Consider the following 21,424-nt stretch of genomic DNA (forward strand, 5'->3'; position numbering starts at 1 on the left):
GAGCAGTGTGAATGTTTATGCATATGACCGCACTGACCCATATGTTACAGAATATATACAGTATGGTATATGTTTGCCACTCCTGTGTGACTCCAGGCTACAGGGAAGGAAGTGCGGCGCCGGCATTTGTGCCCAACGGGAAACAGACTCACAAAGAGCAGAGGAGGGGCGGAAAGAGGCGAGGAGGAGGAGAGGGAGGGGGAGAGGAAGGGAGCAAGAGGTGAGCAAGAGAGGAGGAGGAGAAGAAGAGAGGTGGAGGAATGAAGGAAGAGGGGGGAGGGGAGCCAGAGGAAACATTATCAATGCTGTGAATCGATTTTGTCTGACTGGGTGACCTGATATACAAGATAACACACACTCACACACAAATAACTATACTAATGTATCTCTAGGTTTTAGAAAAGCCATGTTTTTTTTTTTTTTTAATTATATCCCTTTTCACATTTTACACATCATTAAATGTCACTATAAGAAAAAGGACATACATACAGGAAATACATTTTTAGGAATAATTCAACATTTTGAGAAATAGACCTCTTTTCTTTCTTTCTGTAAGTTAAATTAAAAGATCTACACACACTCATGTCTGTGGGTTGGAGCGAGGAGGTATTTTGCATGGCTTAGCATTATGGCTTTATGGCTATAAGCTTTTGTTTGCCCTGCTGTTGGAAGCATGGGGAAACAGATGGACCGACTATCTTTAAAGTAAAAATAAATACTCCTAAAAACAACAGTTTGAGGTTAGGGGGAGTTAAATGCTGTAACTACTCCTGGGCAAACAACACAGTGACTTCCCGTAGTCTTGTCGTCATATCAACGCTGCCAGACAAGCCGCGCTATAACTGGAAATGCTCTGTACAGAACCTACTAGGAGAGATGGGTAAGTTATCGTAAGTGTGTCGTTCAGCGTGGGACTCGCACTGGTCTGGTCTGGTCTAGGTCTTGACTTGGTCTTAACCCCTCAAAGGCTTGGTCTTGTCTCGTTCTCAGTACGCTCTAGCCTTGGTCATGACTTGGTCTCTTGAGGTGATCTTGACAACGACAGTGGTGTTGAGCAAAGCTCATAGATTGCATACTGTACAAACCCTGCATTAGTTGTAATGGGTAAAATGTAATATGTAAATCGTTCACTACAAAAATCTCTTGTTCTTGGATTGAAGACATTTTGATTTGACATTTTACTATTACATTTTTATTTTATTTTATTAAATTTGATGACTTTCGTTGACTTTCGGTGACCCACAGACACCCTGAATATGTGCAGAAATAAATCAATGTAGCACAAGACGGCATAACTTACATTTTAGATGCATCCTTTTGTCTGTCTGTCACACGTTAAGCTCCTCTTCCCAAAGTCTCCATCCTGTGGTCAAAAACACACAAGCAGGGCACGAGGTTAGTAAAAGTGGTCATCATAATATCAAGACACACACACACACACTCATGCCATCTTTCACCATTGTTATGCTTGGCAGTGTTGGCAAGGCCTCGAGCCTGCGGCCGGGCTGACAATGCAGTCACTGTGGGGGAGATCGTTCACAGTCAGGCTAACGGGCTAAAGAATGAGCTAACTGCTCAGATATGGGACGCATTCGGGAGGCTTTGCAATAGACTCATGCCTGAGCAGACAGGCAGTGTTTGGCCACGACAACAGAAGGCCCTATTCAGTTCTCCGAGGAGGCACACAAACACACACGCACCATTATCATAATCATCATCATCCTAGAAGCTCTCATCTGCTTCAAAACATGTGCATGGTTAAACACACACACACACACACACACACATACATACACACACGCACACACACATACATACACACACACACACACAGAAAATAAGCCAGACTTGGAGCATTCCTCTACAGTAGCATTCCATATGTTTGGTTAAGCACAGAGAATCCAGATTTAAGACGCAAGTCTGGACTGAATTTAAAGGATGAGAGAGGGAAGTGGAGGGAGGGGGAGAAATGAGGAAGAGGAGGGGGGAGGCTGAAGGAGAAAGAGAACATTCCTGTAAGCAGCAACAGGACACTCTGGTACCGAAACATTACATACAACTTACATTAAAGAACGAACTACCAAGTCCAAGAGGTGCTCAGAATAACATCTACAGTTTCATGACAACTAATTAAACTAAACCTGCTGATGAAGACCATGCAAGATGTTTAAAAACTCAAGAACAAGCAAGTAGGGAGGACTCGAGTTGTTTTGTCACCTGTATAATAGGGAAAAGGATGGGAAAAAATTGCATGAAAGCATGTAGGGTTGCAGCTCACAATATTTTCACTGTCGATTAATCTCCTGATTATGAATTTGATTAATCGTTTGGTCTATAAAATGTCAGAAAATAGTGGAAATGCTGCTAATTTCCAGCTGTTTATTATATTTATTATATATATTATTGGGGGCTGCACGGTGGTGCAGTGGTTAACGCTGTCGCCTCACAGCGACCTGTCCAGGTTGTACCCCGCCTTCGCCCAATGTCAGCTGGGATCGGCTCCAGCCCCCCAGATGGGATAAGCGGTTACGGATAATGAATGAATATACAGTATGTTATTGGCCTCTTTGGTCTGCCATAAAGGAGACGTCTTCAAATTGTTTTGTTCAATCAACAGTCCAAAACCCAAAGATCTTCAATCCACAAAAGACTTCACAAATCCTCACATTTGAGCAGCTATAACATGACTTTAAAGATTTAAAGATTTCTGTTGAACTAATCAAGCCTGAAATGGTCATAAACTGTTCAGAAAGAAGTATCTCTCTTGACTTAAGCCCCAGAAACACCAAACTGACATCAGAGCCGACAGTTGCGTCGCCTCGCGTTCTGTGTCTTGGCCAAAAAGCTGCACTCGAACACACCGCAAAGACTGCAGCAAACGGCCGACTACCACGGAGGCTCTGCGCCTGCGTGAGGGGAAATAACTCTCCACAACAGCAGGTGGCGGTAGTCGGTATTTGTCATTCAAAAAGGGAAACCGGAAGACCGAGGACGGTGGATATACAAGCCGTTGTTACGATACGTACATGAAACAAAGCGGTGTTTGCCGACTCCGTGTATTGGAATGATCAGATGAGAAGAAGATGAAAAATGAGAAGAGCCTTCTGTGTGTGCCTTCCTGACTTGCTGTCCTCACTTCTTCACACAAAAAAACTCAGACACGGGTAGACTAGAGCCGACGGTGCGGGACACACCGCAAAAAACTAGGCTGACAGACGCTCACCGACCTGAGGTGTGTCAGGGCCTTTAGGCTACAGTAAGTGAGAAAGCAGAGGCAAGCGATGCGCTCAAAGACACTTCGATCATGTAAGTAGCTGCTGATGGACAGAAACGACCAGCCTTTTCGTTGCTCCTGCCACTCTCAGTTCCTCTCTGTGTCATCCTCTCAGTTTGTTCCCACGCATCTTTTCCTTACAGGAAGGAGACAGCCCTGCTGCTCTGCACTCAGCTCCGTCATGTTAGATTCATGAGGGCAGCGGCATGACACCGACACGCAGGTTTTGCTGAATCATCCGACGTTCTCACGCTACACGACAGCGCTTCCACGCTGCACTAAACCAAATGTGTGATTATGCAGAGTGCAAAGCCAGATTTTTGGCACTGAACACTAATTTTAATGAAAATATGTGATTTTACAAATGAGATTCAACACATTCTCAGCAATCCATAAGACGCCAAATACCCTGGTGACCAGAGACCACATGTTTGTCTGTGTTTGTATGTGTTGGTGGGTTATGTGTGTGTGTGTGTGTGTGGGGGGGGGGGGGGGGGGGGGGGGGGGGGGAGGGGTCGGAGCTATTCATTCAGACAGTTAGCCAACCCGTAACCAAGCAAAACTGAAAACAGCTGTCTCCTGCTCATCCCTCGCTCCCCCTTCGCTTCCCCTCACGCACACTGCATGTCAGGTTGGGAGGATTCATTACGTTACGCAGCAGAATGAACTGAATCAGTGTGAGGTGGCACTTCCCTCCAGCGTCTGTATCCGTCTCTGAACAACCAGCCGTCAGCTCACTTATATTAACACAAAGTAAGTGTCATTTCCAGCACACTGTATCCACTTAACAGTACATTTATGTGTCATGAACAGAACTTATAGAATAGTTGTAATCATTATGATTGATGAGCATATTTTCCATTATCTGTATGTATCAAGATGTGAATGCAAAAACCACTCATAAAATAATCAAACAGATGTTCAGAATCATTAATTTAGACAACAGAAAATTGTAAAATGATGATATTAAAAGATCATATCATCACTATATTGCTAATAATAATAATACATAGGGGTGGGAATCACCAGATGCCCCATGATACAATCTTTTTGCGATTTTAAACATTTTGAAATATGTTGAGTATTGTGATAGGACATATTGTGACGTATTGCAATTTATTACAAATTATACAGTTTGTCAACATCTGTTTTATCTAATAAGATAAAGTTTTCACTCTGTTCATCTCAGAGTTTTCATCTGAAATGTGTCCTGTCCATTTTCACAACAAACACATTAGTACGCTCTGCATTGAACTAATGAGGAAGCTACTGTTCCTGTGCAATCTGTGTCGATGTGTGATAGGATTATCTGTGAAAACATGTCACCAAGATACGCTTCCGTATACTGATCTATCTAGGTGTATTTAAGCACTCCTTATCCTGGCCCACAATGACTGTCCAGTCAGTGTGCTAATATCACAAAGCAACACAATATTTCTTACCTGAAACAGAGCAGAAATAACCCTCTCCTCCCTTTTCACTCTACATAAACATTTTATCGTGTTCCGTTTATCTTTGAGTACGGCTTTATCTCACATATAATGTGAGGCAGTTGATACGTTATCAGCTTTTTGCAGCACTTAAGCTTACGCTTTCCAAACACATACAGTACATGTGAGGCCACACACACACACACACACACACACACGCACGCATATACACAAGAGACTGACTGCAGGAGATGCTTTAGCCTAACATTGTTCTGACTGGTACCAACAGCATGAAATAATACTCCCAACATCCAACATATTGCTTCCAACTGTATGCATTAGCTAGTCTTAAACGGCGATGTTTCACAGTAAAATGGATGCATTCAAATGCAGTGTGGGAAAAAAAAAGAGTGTCAAAAGAAAAAGGAGAGAGGAACCACGGCGAGTAAAACATGAGGGGAAACGAGGGAGAATGAAAGAAGGGGGAAGAGAGAGATCATGTTCAATTTCCTCCGCTGGAGAACATTTCAAGGCCCTGAAACTCCATCCTGGGTTCCTCTGGCCAGGCGGGCCTCGTTTGCATGGGAGCCCATTTCCTGTGTGTGATTAGCAGAAGGGAGAGTGTGTGTGTGTATATGTGTGTGTGTGTATATATGTGTGTGTGTGCGCACTGGGGGTTGCAGTTCAGAGAGGTCTGGGGTTGTTTTGTCTGCTCGGGGAGGAAAGGAATGCCCAAATCAAACACAGTGAACAGGATGCCTAGAGAGGGGAAAAGACAGAGAGGCAGAAAAGAGTAAGCAGAGTGAGGGGAAAGATGGGGAGAGACAGGAAGCAGAGTAGCAGACAGGGGGAGCTAACAAAAGAAAGGCGGCGTAGAGCAAGTGATTGATTTTTTCATTCGCTGCCAGCGAAGACTGCGAACAGCATTCCTCCGGCTGCTATTTGCATTCCAGCCGAGCAGCAAGGTGGAGTAAGAGTTTGTCTACACGCTGACGAGCTGTCAAAAGGAAAACCATCCACCTCTTTAACTTCCCCGTGAACCTGAGGAACCAGTCCTAATATCTAATGACTTTTAGCCCTGCCTGTTCCACAAACAACAGCTGAGGCTTTCACACACTAACTGCTGACTACACAGATAGATTAGTGTCGACTATTTTTCATTTATACAACGGTAACATGACAACTAGCAATGTCACACAACACCTCCACAAAATATGAACCTCCTGGCAAAATGTCAGCAGTCGTTAAAAGGTCAAATCTACTATTTAGAATAAACAAGACTAAGACAGGACTGTCTGCCGTAGAAATCGAACAAACAGGATTTTAAAGCATTTTGAAAGACAATAAGATTTAGGGTCTCGCTAAAGGACATTTGCTAAACCCACCAACTCCCCTCTGGGCTCCTTCCAAGGCAACGCCCCCCACACACATGCACAAGCACCGCCGCATCGTCACTACTTCACAGACAGTTTCTCTTCCATTCTCCAGTAAACTTGCGGCGGCGACACGCTTTGAGTTCAGGCTGGTGCATGCCAAGGGTAGAGTACGAGCAGGGAGGCATCTGATTGGTTCTTTCTAAGCGGACCGCGAGGCAGTGATTGGTAGACGTTTTTACAGGACTACAGCAGCTACAGATGACGGCTCTTTTCCGGTCCTTTTTCAGAGCTCATAAGTAATGGATCGCTGTCGGGGTGTAACGACCATTTCTACCACTATATCAAATAGTGTATAGTCGATAACATCGTCAACCCTGCCTTTAAGCTTAAAGTGTTTCATCTGAATTTCTGATTACTGTTGGAGCGTGGGGGAAAAAATTATATATTTGAGCTGTAATAATCTGTTAGAATTAAAAAAAATTGTCGATGAATAAGCAAAACAGGCCGAGCCTTGTCCACAAGCATAGGTGCTCATATACAAATACACAGTCACTCTGACATGGTTCGATAAAGGTAAGGCAAATGCCTGACAGCAACATTAGCTCGTCACTCACATGGCGACGTGGGTTGCGTTCAAAGTGATTCATACACAGTTTGTGTCATGTTGAATTTCATCAAACTTGATTTTTTGAAAAATACACACACATTGAGGACACTAAAAGGTATGTTTTCTGGCAATTTGGGGGTTTTACGAACTGAAACGCATGTGTTTTCTCTCTTTTGAATCAAAATTAAAATTGAACTCCCTTTAGGCCAACGCATAAATAAATTGTGGATTAACAGCATTTAGGCCTTTAATGAACAGAATGGACTCATGACCCTGGTATTTCCTACTACAGTCCTGTACAGACAGCACACACCTATAAAATAACAAGAAAAAAAACTTTACTGGGTCGCTCTCATTTTCCTGCAGTTTCAAAGTTCACTTTCCAAACACTTCCTTGTGTTGTGTGCGTGAGCAGCTGGACCCTGCCCATACAGGAGTGAGCCATTCCTTGACTGGCAGAGCAGAATTGATAGGCCGCTATTGTTTCCTTTTAAGGTCAATTGTGTCTCAGATGCTTGGCATGGCTGGGAGTGTGAGATGCAGCTGGCTGGCAGGAGAGAGGAAACACTAATTTAACTGCATTCTTCTGTGCAGTCCACACCTAAAGAGAGAGAGAGGAAGGAAGGGAGGCAGAGAAAGAAGAGATGGAATGAGAGAGAGAGTATTTAAGGCAAGTAGGGATGAGAGAGGTTGAATTGCAAAAGATTTGTTGAGGTTTTTAGACAGAGAGAAGAAAAAATGTATGACTAGAGGGTGAAAACAAGGAGGTAAAAACTACAGCGAGTTTGTCCAAGTGGGTGGGCGAGAGCCACGGGCATCGAGCTCTGCTGTATCTTTGTTTGCCCAGGCGGTTAAAACACGCCACCACATGTGGTAGGCCTGTTTGTCAAGAGGAGGGTATACACTTATACATCTATATACATACATGTCAACCCATGTAGCGAGCTAAACTTCTCACAGGGAGACAAAACCATGCTGTGGCTTCAAGTTCACGTTTGATTCCTCAGCCAAAATCGTCTGTTCGTTCCTCTGAAATTGAATAAAGGCATCAGCTAAAAGTCTAAAATGCGATGTTTAAATATTCTGCTAAAGAGGGAAGGGAGCACGGATGGCCAGACCGGCTTAGCCTCACAAATAAACCCAGACGCTGGGTGAAAAGAGAGGGAGCCGGCTGAAGGTTGGATCATAAAATATGCCTGGTATTCCACAATGTTCCACAGTGCACAAATGAGCCACTCAGGGAGTGTTATGGGATTCCTGTGAGGCTCCTGTGTCTGAATGCATCCACATGCACACACATATGTACTCACACAACTCAACTGTGGGTGAGCCAGACATCCAATGCTATACCAGTTAAAAGTGTCGATAATAAAAGGTCAAATTCAACCAAAAAGGTTAAATCCAAATAAATAGGTAAAGGATTGCTGTCTTTACTATACAGTAAATACAACCTACATTGTGTCTTATATAGGTATCCGAATGTTAGTTGACTTTTAGCCATAAAGAGACGCAAAGAGAGGAAAAGAAGAAAGAGGACAGATGACGGGACCACCAGAGGTGAGCCGATGACTCGCTCACAGTCTGAGTCGCTGTGTGTGTTTGTCTGCTTCACTCTGAGCAAGTGATGTGTGTTATCACTGAGTGATCCAATGTGTTTAGGTTAACACAGAGATGTTCCAGTGACTCAGGACATTTTAAACTCAGACAAAGCACTTAAACGAGTCAGCTAATTGACAAATCAAGCAAGAATTTGATGTTAACAGGTGAGAATTTACTGCTTTCCTTGGTCTTACTTTGTAATAAATTGAAAAAATAGAAAAAAAAAATTTAAAAATTGTTCTACTCAGCAAGACTTCCCATTCTACTACTACAAAAATATTGGTCATGAAAGGGTTTCAAGCGTGTCTCTACAAGTAAAAGCTGCATTTTAGCCAGTCTATTTTTACGGCCTCGCCATGGCTCGCTTTGTGCTGCTTCATTTCCCCTGGTCGGGACAGCTAGCATGAGAAGGAGCTCCAAAGAGCAGCGTTGGCATGGAGGGGAAAACCAGCCAACCCAGCCCTTTACAAAAGGCAGAGATCTCCTCCAACATAAAACCAAAGCAGAGAAGAGAAGGAGGGGGGGGTAAAGGGTACAGAGGAGGGGAAAGAGAGGCTGAAAATAGCCTAGCAGTCGGGGTCTGCATGCATCAGCACCACAATGATGAAAGCTCCTAAAACCAGACTTGCTAATGCATGGATGGACGGAGGGAACAGAGGGAGGGATGTCTGTTGGAAAGAAGAAAAACATCTTTTAAACGAAGGGTAGGTGAGAAAAAAGGACAAACAGAAAATGAGGGAAAGTCCGATCGAGGTCATGTACATGAAAAAAGTTGCGACAAGTTCATTAGATTTACCGACGTACTGTAGAACTGTAGAGAACTGTACTGTACAGAAAAATAAACTTGAGTAGAAACAGAGCATTGAAGACAAAACAGCCGAGGACGAGAGAAACAGAAGAGGGGGACGTGAGCAATCGTCAGGTTGCCATGGCGTCTGGACATTCCTCTCTCCGAGAACATGTATATTTTCTGATCACAAGAAAAATAATCTGCGGGAGGAATTTTATTTTGAGAGCCGCCCTGGAGATCCAAGGATTAGAGCAGGTCAGACAGGAGTGTGTGTGTGTGTGTGTGGGTGTGAGAGTGTGTGTGGATGTGAGGGTGTGTATATTCCTCATACAGTCGACGACTCATGCATCAGCAAACAGATCATTTGCAAAGGACGAGCACATGAGGATCCAAACCCGGGCTGTTCCACAAGTCACATTTGATCAAATGAACAAGTATCCACACACAAACACACACACACACACACACACACACACACACACACGCACACACAGCTACACTGTACACCAAAGTAAATTTATGAAGGCTACTTTTCAGGATGTTGACACACTAGTCCAGTTTTCAGTCTCATTTTTTTTTTGTCAAGACAAAAAACAAAGTGTGAAAACGATGTACTGTATTTGAAAGTTCGTTTTACAGATCGGTATGTGTCAAAACATATCTTTTGGTCGGGACCAGTAACTTCCTGGCACCTCTGCTGGTTGCCTGGCAACTAGTCAGAGCCAAGAAAGAAGTAAGCTTTTCATTTTTTTAACGGTTACATATTCATTTTCAGAGAAAAGAATTATAGGCTAACTTCTCTGTCTTCAAACTAAACTAACTATTTTACACTCAAATATCAATATACAATTTTTTGTTATGTTCATTCAGGTGGACAACAACTATTCGTGAGGCTCACTAAGAGTACAAATAGGTGCCAAACTAAAGGGAACACTAATCTTTCTAAACATATCTGAATATGAATGCAGAGTCCGTAGGCAACGGGACAAGATTTTGGTATCGGAAGCGTTCTGGTTTCCCTTTGTAGTCCGAGTAGTATTGACCAGTCATCTGAAGTATTTCCAAATAGGCGCATTTGCTTTTCACTTCCGACACCAAATCCTCTGCCATCTCTAGGTCTGGCAAACTCTCTCTCGTCCCGTGTGTGAAATCTGACTCCTGCTACTCCGAGCTGACTCCTTATGGAGCAGGTGCATTCACTTTCAGATTGTAGCATCCGTCGTTCATCTATCGATTGATAACATGCCGCTGATACGCCAAAATTAGCTAAATGGGTTTTATTTCTGTAAAAAAAAAAAAAGCAAAACGACGGTGGGGACATTGGCGATGGGTGCGTAATGAAATCGGTTTATGCCCGACCACCGTGTAACACCGGTAACGCTGACTACCGTGACAAGCCTAGCCGAAATCAATCTCGGCTATTGTCTGGTGACGGTTTAGCTTTTATTGATCTGCATTCATATGCAGATATCTGTGAGATTAACCGTGGATGTTGTCTCTCAATTCCAACTTCATTCTTGCGTCTCAAGTTAATAATCAGACAGTCAACAATGACTGATGCACGGAAGAGGAAGTCTTGGCCCGGATATCTGTCGTCCATGTATCCACTGGCTACACCGGAACACCCGAAATATTAACCCTAGAGGCTAAATGGGTTCCTAGATTGAGGGTATCACAACTCTTCCAAAAGATTTTGAATGAAGGTAGTGGATAGTTCTGTTTAAAACATTGATTTCCCATAGGTGTCCACTTGGGTTGAGATCTAGTGACACCCATCAAACCCTTCATTCTGTGAGCTTCTGTAGATGCTCTGCACTCATTTATTCTGTTTTTTCCTGTAATTTGTCACAGTTGCGGTGGTTCCCTGATCCACATTTTCCTGCTAAGATCAAAACACAAGAGACATCAGACGCATCAAAGCACATTTGATGTCGTCTCTCTGGGCCTCACCCAGAAACAGCAGCACCAGTGACAGGACAATAAGCACCCAACAAGTAGAAGTACTTGATAATAGTTTGCCATTTCATCAGTTCAGTCATTTTTGATTTTAGACAGTGATTCATAAAACAAAAAAGAAATGTTTTGCTGTAAGTTTCAGAAAATAAAAGAATGAAACAAAGACACTTTGGCCGGTTAGGAGTACATCTGTACACTCTGCTCCAACCGGGCCCTCGACACAGACCTCACGATGAACCCGACCTCTGCGGAGCACTGGACTGGTACCGCCACAGTGAACTCCTGCCAACCGCTGTCACGTCAGTCAGCAGCCATCCGACTGCAAATAACAGGCTGAAACATCATAAATTCTAGGGGGGAGAAGCAGTGACTATAATGCCACGGAAGAGAGGTTGAAAGAGACATATTACAGCTCTCTGCATATAAACACTCATTAAAGTGTAGTGATGGTACCCAAGACACACAAACCCTGCTGCTGGGTGAAGGACTTTGGTTCAATATTTAGCCTTTTAAAGATATTATTGAGGTTACAGATGTGGTGGGTTAGACATCTGTGTCTAGGTGGCATGAGGTAGTATCTTTTTACCACCTGTGTTAGTGGCTTTTTTAAGCTTTTCTGCGCCATGTTCCACAACCAGCATCACAAGACTGATGGGAAGTAGAGCGTGATGTTCACCTTTCTTCCCCCTGCCTTGATTGCTGTCTGTCTGGCCGCTCAGCCACATCTCTAGGAAGAAGAATGCATCTTGAACCAGACTGGAATGGCTCCTGAAATATGCCAAATATGCCCCTGACCCCCCTCTTTTCCTGAAGACGTAGGCCTGCTCGCTAGCCCACCCTCCTTCCTTTTTCTAGCCCCCCAACCCACAGCATTCCTGCGCTGTACGCGGCACCGAATGCACGCACACTTACAATCACAGATGACCCACTCGCATAGAAAATGTTAAGGACATTAATAACACAAGTTTCCACCCAGCTGACCCAGACATGCCTTTTAAGGGTAGGCAGTTCAGATTTCTCTTTTCATTAACTTCCAAAAATACTCCTGGACCAGGCGGGAGGAGGGGGAGTGATGGGGTCTCCTCGTTAGCGAGGCAAAAAGAGAGGGAGAGAGTGAGCGAGACGAGATAACAATCAGAAGGAGAGAGGGGGAATATTGGCCCGTAGAGGAGGAGAACACCTAAAAAAATAAGGAATTTACAAGAAATGTCTTAACTTTAGCTCTCCCCTGTTAAAGGTCCCTTTCTCCCCGTCCCTCCCTCCCTCTCTCTGCCTCCTACATGCTTTTGAAGTTCCTTTGCACTTCTTTCCTCTTTTCTTCCAGGATCGACGAGGTAGCCATTTTTTGAGGAGCCTGTACAGTGTATGAACAAAACAGGCGCGCAGGGGAGCTTCTGTAAAACAACTTATTGGAGGCCGAAACGTCCAACAGAAACCTAAATCCCACGCAGGAACCAGTTGGGAAAGAAAAATTCCAAAAACCAAAGAGGAAACTTGTGTTTCAGGTCAACTGGAAAGCATGTAAAACACAAACACAGTAGCAGAGTGACCCACATTATTGGTCAATGTGGTCCAAACTCCAGCCATGTGGGGCAGCTGGCCGCTGATTACACATTAGAGGACTTATCACCTGCAGCTATCAGGGTATATGTAACGGACACAAACACATTCTTGGCAGCAGTGTTTTTGCTAAATAAACTGACGCTCAGCACGGAGGACAGAGGTTGTGAGAGAAAAAGACAGCTTGACATAAAGACAGCCACGATTCACATAGAAATCTATTGTGGTTATCATCTACAGTATATTTACACCTGTAATAAGCTGCAATGAGTCAGGGCCATTTTCAAAAGGGGTCCCTCGACCTCTGACCTCAAGATATGTGAAAGAAAATCTGAGATGAAAAGAGTGAAAACTGTATCTTATTCAAACAGATGTTGACAAACTGCATAATTTGCAGTTGAAAAAAGGTAATAAATCACAATATAACATATCACTAAATGTTTAAAATCACAACAAAATTGTATCGTGACTTAAGTGTCGTGATAGTATTGTATCCTGGGCCCTCTGGTGATTCCTAATCCTATCTGAAGACCAAAGTCACTAATTCACAATTAGCTTTACACTAAATTCAAGATCAACTGGAAGCAGTGGAAAAAATGTGGGAAAAATTTTGAATCATCAGTCAAAAGTACCGCGAATAATAAATGACATTGTGGTATAGCATCTATGGACTTGTCTCTCTCTGGTCCCATGTGATAAGGAAATGGTGGACGGTTGGGAAGACCAAAATGAAGACCAGATGAAGAGTTTCTAGCTTTAGAAGCATCACATGGTCAACAGCAGGACAGCTGCCTGGTTTTTGAGGGCTGCAGGGGAGCGATGGGTGCTCTGCTCATAAATTAAAATTCCTGAAATATGGAGCTAGGAAGCAGTTTGGAAGCCTGGTACATGTCTGAATTACAACCAAAGGGTAATTGCTGGGGAATAGTGATAGAGGAGCATTACAGACATCTGTTTTGAGACAGTAACCTTAAGAGTGAGTCGAGTATCCGAGCCTTTTTTAGCCATGAAGAGATGCCCAGAATTGCATTTGTTATCAAGTTCCTCAGGGTTTTCTGTTCCAACAGCCACATGTTGTAGCCCAGATTTTAACTTCTCTATCGACATACCGTAATTTACAGTTAAATTTAGCTACTGAAAGGTCGTACATGCTGTCATGCTATCCTCTTAGATTGGTGGCTTTCAGCTACACACAGAGCAAAATGATTTAATTGGTAAAGTACAATTATAGCTCTGCATTGAGCTGTGAGGATTTCTTTCATAATGACAAAGGAAAGGCAACGTCCGTCTGCCAAAATTGGTTAGATGACTGGTTTGCCGGCTTGTCACACGTAAAAGAATACAAGGAAATGGAAATGTGTCATTCAGATTACCCACAGGGAGCAGAGGTTTGGGCCAAGTTTCAGGAAACGTTTCAAACAAACACGTTTTTCCTCAAACTTGATGACTCATTATTGACAGCTTCTCAGTGGTTTCGATAAGAACGATTTATCAACCTCAGATTTTGGCTCTGACCACAATTTTGTGCCAAGTGTACAAGTCGTTCAACAACGGCCTGATTTGCCCTGCAAAAAAATCCTATTTCATAACCACGCGCTCATGTAACAGGTTCAATAACCAACCACACAGTAACTCAATAACAGGTCAGTTATTGTTTTGCACTATGGAACTGTGATGCTGGAAACTTGAATTTCCCTTGGGATCAATAAAGTATACTATCTATCTATCTAAATACCAGAGATGTCAGTTTGTCTCACTGGTTAAAAATGAGTCTTGGTTACACAATATGGCAATGTTGCTGAAGATTATGACACAAATTACAAAATACAAGATTAAAAGAAAATTAATGATTTTCTGAATAAATCATTTTCTTGTAAGTAATTTAAGTTTTGATCAGAGATTAAATGCAGCAAATCAAAACCATTCAAAGAAAGAAAACTGTTTTACGTTAAGGTCAAACTGAAGGTAAAACATTTGTTGTTTGGGACTAATTCTGAAGCCCTATAATGCAAAAAAAAGGGTGATCACGTGTCCATTTCATGTAGGGTTGGCTGATATGACAATGTATGCGATAATACTTAAAAAATATGATGACATTTAACTCACTGGATTCGCCAAAAACACACATTGCTGTCTGGTTATGTTATTCATCAACAGTTTCTCACCATATATGAAATTTAAAATTACATATATGGATTTTATCCACTTTTGATTTGTCATGTGGTGTATCATATTGAAGATTAATGCTGTGTTCACACTACGAGCAACAGCAACAGGCTACAAGTAATTTTTAACTGGTGACATGAAGCTACAAATAAAGCCGGTCCGCCAGAGTTCGACATCAGAACTGCGCTCATAGCAACGGTCTTGTTGTACATAGCAACATATCTGCTACAAAGAAATAACAGACCGTAGAGCTCCGTAATTAACCAGAATCAGAATCGAGTATTCAACAAAGTAATAATGGAAATTAGTGATGGCTGAATTCCATTTAGCTGCTTTGATTTCCAATTTGTGTTTGCTGGCTCCCTGTTCCTCTCACTATAACACTTGAATAGAACAGAGCCATCGTTAGTGTTATTAGTAACACCTGTGCTTTTCCTACTGTGACAAGCCAAATGTCTGAGAAAGGTCAGGTCAAGTGATTATCTCACTCAACTGATATGTTTTTCCACCTGCTCTGATGGGGGTGAAAAAAGACTTTTAAGACTCCATGCTGTGTTATCATGAATATGTTTTGTTGTTTAGTGGACACGAGCCTGCAGCCTTTCGCTGGAGCAGATCTCCGTGATGAAACTGTTCACAGTCATCACCTGTGTGTTGGTGAGACCTCAGTGACGCTACCACAGGAACAGAAAGCCTGGTAATGAGCAGGCTGTTTGGCACGCTTTAGAGGACTAACGAGGAGGATTCATTCACACACGCAGAACAAATTGTGTGAATCCATTCTTGCTTTGAATTCTCAAAGAGTGAGAGCACATATCTGTTGCTCTGTGTGTCAGCGTATGTGTTAATGAGAGCCTGAGGGAGGCGTGTGAACACTTGGAGCTGAGATGTGCTTCTGGCTACTACTCGCTGAGTGATTGACACTTTCGGCCCCTAGTATCTGATGACAGATCGACATGGCTGGGAACAGCACCGGGAAAAAGCGCTTTGGCACGCAGACATACATGCACGCACACACTGCGAACCCACTAATACACACGAAGTTCAAGTAGTTTGAACTCCCAGCTGAAATCACAGAGCCCTGCCCCGCCACTGGCCCGCCACTGATAAAGAAAGCTGGCAGGGAGGGTAGGCAGGAAGAGAGGGAAAAAGGAGCGGGAGAAAAGAAGGAAGAGGGAAATTAATGTATACAGTAAAGGAGAGGCAACATAGAAGGAGGTGATGGGGGAAGAAAAGGTCTGGAGAAGAACCAACTCAAGAGTCTGATGGGTGTACATCACATCCACCTAACGCTTACCGTAAGTATCAAGAACCCAAGATTAAGTTCTCGATGGTTGAAAACTCAAATTATTTAACTCAAATTGATGTAAAACAGAGAAAAGCAGCAACTCTTAAAATCTGACAAGCTGAAAGCAGAAATTTTGTTTGATAAATCTGATTATTGCTTCATAGTTGTTGATACATTTTCAGTTGATTTCAGCATCTCCAATCCAGAGATCATACACATGTACATGGCCAACCTGATCTCAAAGGAAGGGCGTATAAACAGCATAACATTACACAGATATATTGCGTGTCATTTGTACGCCACATAACAAAACGGTATTACTACAGTCATGTCTGCGGTTGATGCAATAAAAACCACTTAGTTAGATTTAGGAAAAACATCATGATTGGCTTCAAAATAAGTACGTAAACTAAGTAAAATATGAATGTAAACAACGTAACATAAGTACGTTAAACACGTCACAAACGTCACTCACAAAACACCAGTTTAGAACCCCGGTCTCCTGGTTAAAAGTTATGTGTTTGTTGGATCCCTCCTCCTCCCCACAACTAAAAAAACGTAAAATTACAGGTACATTTTCTGTCGATTGAATAATTCATTAATCGTTTCAGCTCTTCCTACCTCCAACACACACACTTGTACACACTCCAGAGATACAGTACGTACATGCACAGTCTCATTGAGGCGTCTTTATGGCATTAAGCCATCCTCCTGCAAGTCTGCTAATAGACAGACAGCAACTCCAGCTGGCCTGCGTATTGTCAACAGCAGCCTCTGTCCCGGATACTGAGCCCATTATTGCATTATCACAAAACACACACGCTCACAAAAAGATATACACACACAGGCTGTGTGTGGGCTTTAATATGAGCCTCTAAGAGAACATGATTCATCTGAGCTATTTCAAGGAACCCCCGAATTGTAATATCACTCTGTGTATCCTCGGCCGCTCTATTCCTGGGTGAGAGGGTTACGGAGGCTAAAAGTGAGAGTCTACCTCTAATAATAACCGACACCATCCGGTCCAAACTCTATCTGAGCTATCCATCACAGCATGTATAGGATGTATAGGTTTTACTGGAAAGGACACTCGTCGGCTCATGTGGGTGCTGCCTTTTGCTGAAGTCGTCTTAAAAATTTAATTGATTAGTAGATCGGCAGTAAATTCATCAGCGACTATTTTGATAATTGATTAATCGTTTCAGTCATTTTTCAAGCAAAAAAGCTAAACACTCGCTGGTTTCAGCTCCTCAAATGGGAAGATGTGATGGTTTCCTTTCGTCTTTTATATAAGGCTGCAACTATCGATTATTTTCATGTCGATTAATCTGTTGAATATTTTTTCGATTAATCGATTAGTTGTTTGGTTTATAAAATGTCAGAAAATGGTGAAAGAAAGTGTTTCCCAAAGCCCAAGATGACATCCTCAGATGTCTTGTTTTGTCCACAACTCAAAGATATTAAGTTTACGGCCATACAGGAGTAAAGAAATCAGAAGATATTTATATTTAAGAAGCTGTCTTAAATACTGAAGGCAATGTACTGTAAGTGATTTTCCGTTTTAATATTGGCTAACTGTCCTCCTTGTGCTTTTTTCCTTGTGGATCTTGATAATAATACAGGTTAAAGGTTGAAATAATACCGGACTATTGCCCAATATGCGTTTCTTTCCATCCAACTAAGCAATAACCATATCCATTTTTATTTGCATGCACTTGCAACACATGACGTCAACGTCCACGTGCTGTAATTCCACACTGATGTGACGCTACTACACTAACAGCAGGGGCTCTGTGCTGAAACCTTGATGTTGCGGAGTAGCAGTAATATCACCACCGACAGGCCGGGTTTGACATTCCCAGCGGTTTGATTCTCCCAGGCAGAAAACCTCAATATTTTAATTTAATCCCCAGAGCAGTCATTTAGCCACTCTGTAATCCCCAGGTCCAGTGCTTAGTCTGATAATTACCCTTATTGGACACCCATAATGATTAGTTTTTGGTTTCACCCAAAGCAGCGCAGGCAGTTTCATGGGGCGGTCGCGGCGTTCTGCGGAGTGGAAAACCAATCATGCGTGGTATAGCCCAAGTCATAAAAAAAAGGAGCGAGGGGTATGATTATTACTTTGCATGGCAGGCGACAACTCCTGGACAGGACATGGTGCAAACTCTGTCTTTGTGTTCACTTGTTGCCATCGAGATGACAAAACAGGTGGTGGTGCTCTCACCGTGTCAACCATTGCACTGAGTAATCATGTTCAGTTACTTGGAAGAGCCAATGCAACCAAACTTGGATTTCCCAAGACTGTAAATGCATGGATCAAGCAATGATCAGGGGAAATTTAGACATCTCACTCTTCACTGTGCTGGTACTCTCATTTAATTTTCCCTTTGCATTTCTCACAAACATTTCCAAACTTGACAGCACAAACTGCAGACATTCCCTCCACATGCGGTGCCACAATCCCCTCCAAAATACCGTAGGAAACCCTTTTCGCACATCTACCGCCATGACAAGCTGCCATGCAGAGTCAAGCTGGTAGCTCAGATGGTATAATCTACAGCTGGCTGGGAGGGCGAGCCTTACTGGAAAGTCATCAGTGATTTTTTTTTTTGTCTCCTTCATGTCTGAAACAGGTCAAGGCAGGTCCCCTTCCCTCCCTGTGCTGCTCTTTACGAGCCCCACCTGGCAGATTAGTATTCCACCACTACAACTACCTTTTCTGCTGTTGTTGACACACACACACACCTCTATTGCTGTTCTGGTGAGGCAGCACAGGGCACATACTGTTCAGACTTCAGGCTCTGCCACCCTTAAGTTTCATACATGTATGTGTAGGCTGCAGGCAGCACAACACATTCCACCTCACGTGAAGCAAAACAAACACACAGTCAAACAGAACAAAAATGTCTTGCAACTTGCAACTCGCGGCTATTTTGGTTATGGTTTAAAGTGTAAACTTCCTTTCATTTAGTCTATAAAATGCATCCCAAAGCCAAAGGTGACCTTCAAATTGCTTGTTTTGTCCCTAAATATTCATATGACAGTCATATAGACAGAGAAAAGCAACGCATTCTCACATTTGGGAAGCTGGAACCAGAGAATATTTAGCAATTTTCCTTGATATATTACTATTCATTTTCTGTCCACTCAGTGCTAGTTTTCAAACTAACTTTCAGCACTAGATCCAATGCTGATTCAGTTGTTTTTGCACTTACACTGAGTTTGTCCACCATCCAAAAACGGACCGCTGCACACAGGAACATGTGCACAACTCATTTATCATTACTGTCTTCCTGCTAATTAACAGTGAACTCATTCAACAGATTAAACGCCTAATACAGGACAGGTGGTGTTCAAATTCCCTTCAATGTAAAAACCACTAGGGTTGTAAGAAAACATCGAGAAATGGCGATATTATGTTTTGTGATACTGTCGATTCTCCAAAACACTATCGATTTTTAATAAACCTCTTAAAAATCCATTGGTACCAACCATGTTATAGTAGCTTGTTGGGAATAACGCTCCGAAGTTACGCTAAGTTTTGGCAAGGAAAAACTATCATGGCCAATTTCAAAAGGGGTCCCTTGACCTCTGACCTCAAGATATGTGAATGAAAATGGGTTCAATGGGTACCCACGAGTCTCCCCTTTACAGACATGCCAACTTTATGATAATCACATGCAGACATGCAGTAAAAATGTGTTATTTTCACCTATTCTAAAAAGTTGTGTTCTTTATATGATGACAGTTTTCCTAAAATTTTATTAAAAAAAAAAAAATCACAATATATCGCCTTGCTTACAGTACAATATATTGAATCGTTACGCCATATCATGATATGTATCGTATCGCCAGATTCTTGACAATACACAGCCCTAAAAAACACTATAATATTATTTCCGCAGTTTGTGTAGTGTCCTGTTCCTGGGTGAGAGCAATATCCTTATTTAGTGCTCAGTTGTGATTTTATTGTACCATTGTAAACAACTGCAGTAGCTACTAACATATGTCACATCTACAACACATAACGTACAGTATATCCTTTCTGTACTGTAAACTTTAGAATATAGGTAATGTATTTGTGTGCATGTGTAAACACTGAAGGAAAAGAGGGCCAAAAACAGAGTGTGGTACAAAGTCTAAAATATGCGAGCTTATGCTGATGATACTGTCAACAACAGAAAGCAAAACATTTTGATTTCATTCATAAAAATCCCCTAAAATTCCCAACGACTTAAAGAAACAACAGCTTGATTAAGTTGCATTTTACATTTTGGAGATAACATCCACACCAAAAACAGACTACATGAATGTGAAGAGCATGTACAAGTAGACAACATTTAGTTTTAACGTTGTCATATGATCAACCTCATGTTGTGACCTATAGCTTAGTTATGCAGTAGAATAAAAAGCTTGGTGTTATTAATAAGTGCGTAATCGCAAACATGTATCAATTATGTTGCCAAATAACGTTCTAAACGTTCTGGTTCTATGCGCACCGCTACATTGTAACCACCTGAGGTTTTCGCCGCAGTCCTGGATGCTTCCTTTTGGCTACAAAACGAAGCAGAGGAGGAGGAGGAAGGAGGAGGAAGAGGAGGAGGAGGAGGAGGGTTGAAAAACTTGCCGCAGTTCAGACTTCTGCAGTCCCGACTCTCCTGGAGCTCAGGAAGCTGTGTGAACCCCCTAAAAAAAACACTGTTCCCATGTTCAACACTGACAAATAAAGACTCCCAACTTTACCTTTTAGCTGGTTCCACCGCCGGGTGTTGAAAACGCAGCGGTAAATCCACAACTTCACTCGGTGTGAGGAGCTCATGCGGACCGGAGGACTCGCTGCTGCTGCTGCTGCTGCTGCTGCCGACACAAGTTCATCCACATTATCCTCACATACAACCGGAGAGTTGGAGGCTGGTTTCCACCTTTTTCCCTGAAACCACTTTCGTCGGTCTCTTTTCCTTCTCGGATATTCCCCTCCCTGAACCCGTTCTGAGATCAAACCATCACATTCCTCCGCGTCCTTAACAATGAAAAAAGGTGGGTTTTCCTTTACTGCTGCTGCCGGAGGACCCACCCCTCGGGATGACTCTGCCCGGCCTGACCGCAAAGAGAACGCCCTTCCCGGCTAAGAGGTCCCGCCTCTCTCTCTCTCTCTCTCTCCCTCTCCCACATTACACACAGGCAAAGTCTGGCTGTTGGGGAGGAACCAATCCAAGGCTGTGTAGAGTATTTTAATATACTCTGAGTTCAAACTTCAGTAGGCAGAAAGTTTTATGGCATCATTGGGCAGAAATTATATAATAACATTTTCAGCATATTATTGCAATTCAAGTGCTCTGAGAGAGACTTGTGCCCCTCATGGCTCTGTTGTCAGG

The 21,424-nt window shown here is 42.7% G+C and overlaps 1 protein-coding gene across 1 annotated transcript in view; it reads right to left on the reverse strand.

Moving 5' to 3' along the window:
- The window catches only part of luzp1 (leucine zipper protein 1), a 53,902-nt gene extending 32,695 nt beyond the window's left edge, over positions 1–21,207 (reverse strand). The window contains exons 1-2 of the mRNA XM_037796706.1: positions 20,793–21,207; positions 1,301–1,363 (exon numbers count right to left, since the gene is read on the reverse strand). The gene's annotated coding sequence lies outside the window, so the exon portion shown is untranslated. The remainder of the gene's footprint in view (positions 1–1,300; positions 1,364–20,792) is intronic.
- Between the last annotated feature and the right edge of the window lie 217 nt (positions 21,208–21,424).

Source organism: Sebastes umbrosus, chromosome 16 (assembly GCF_015220745.1).
Source record: "Sebastes umbrosus isolate fSebUmb1 chromosome 16, fSebUmb1.pri, whole genome shotgun sequence".
NCBI classification, from domain to species: domain Eukaryota; kingdom Metazoa; phylum Chordata; class Actinopteri; order Perciformes; family Sebastidae; genus Sebastes; species Sebastes umbrosus.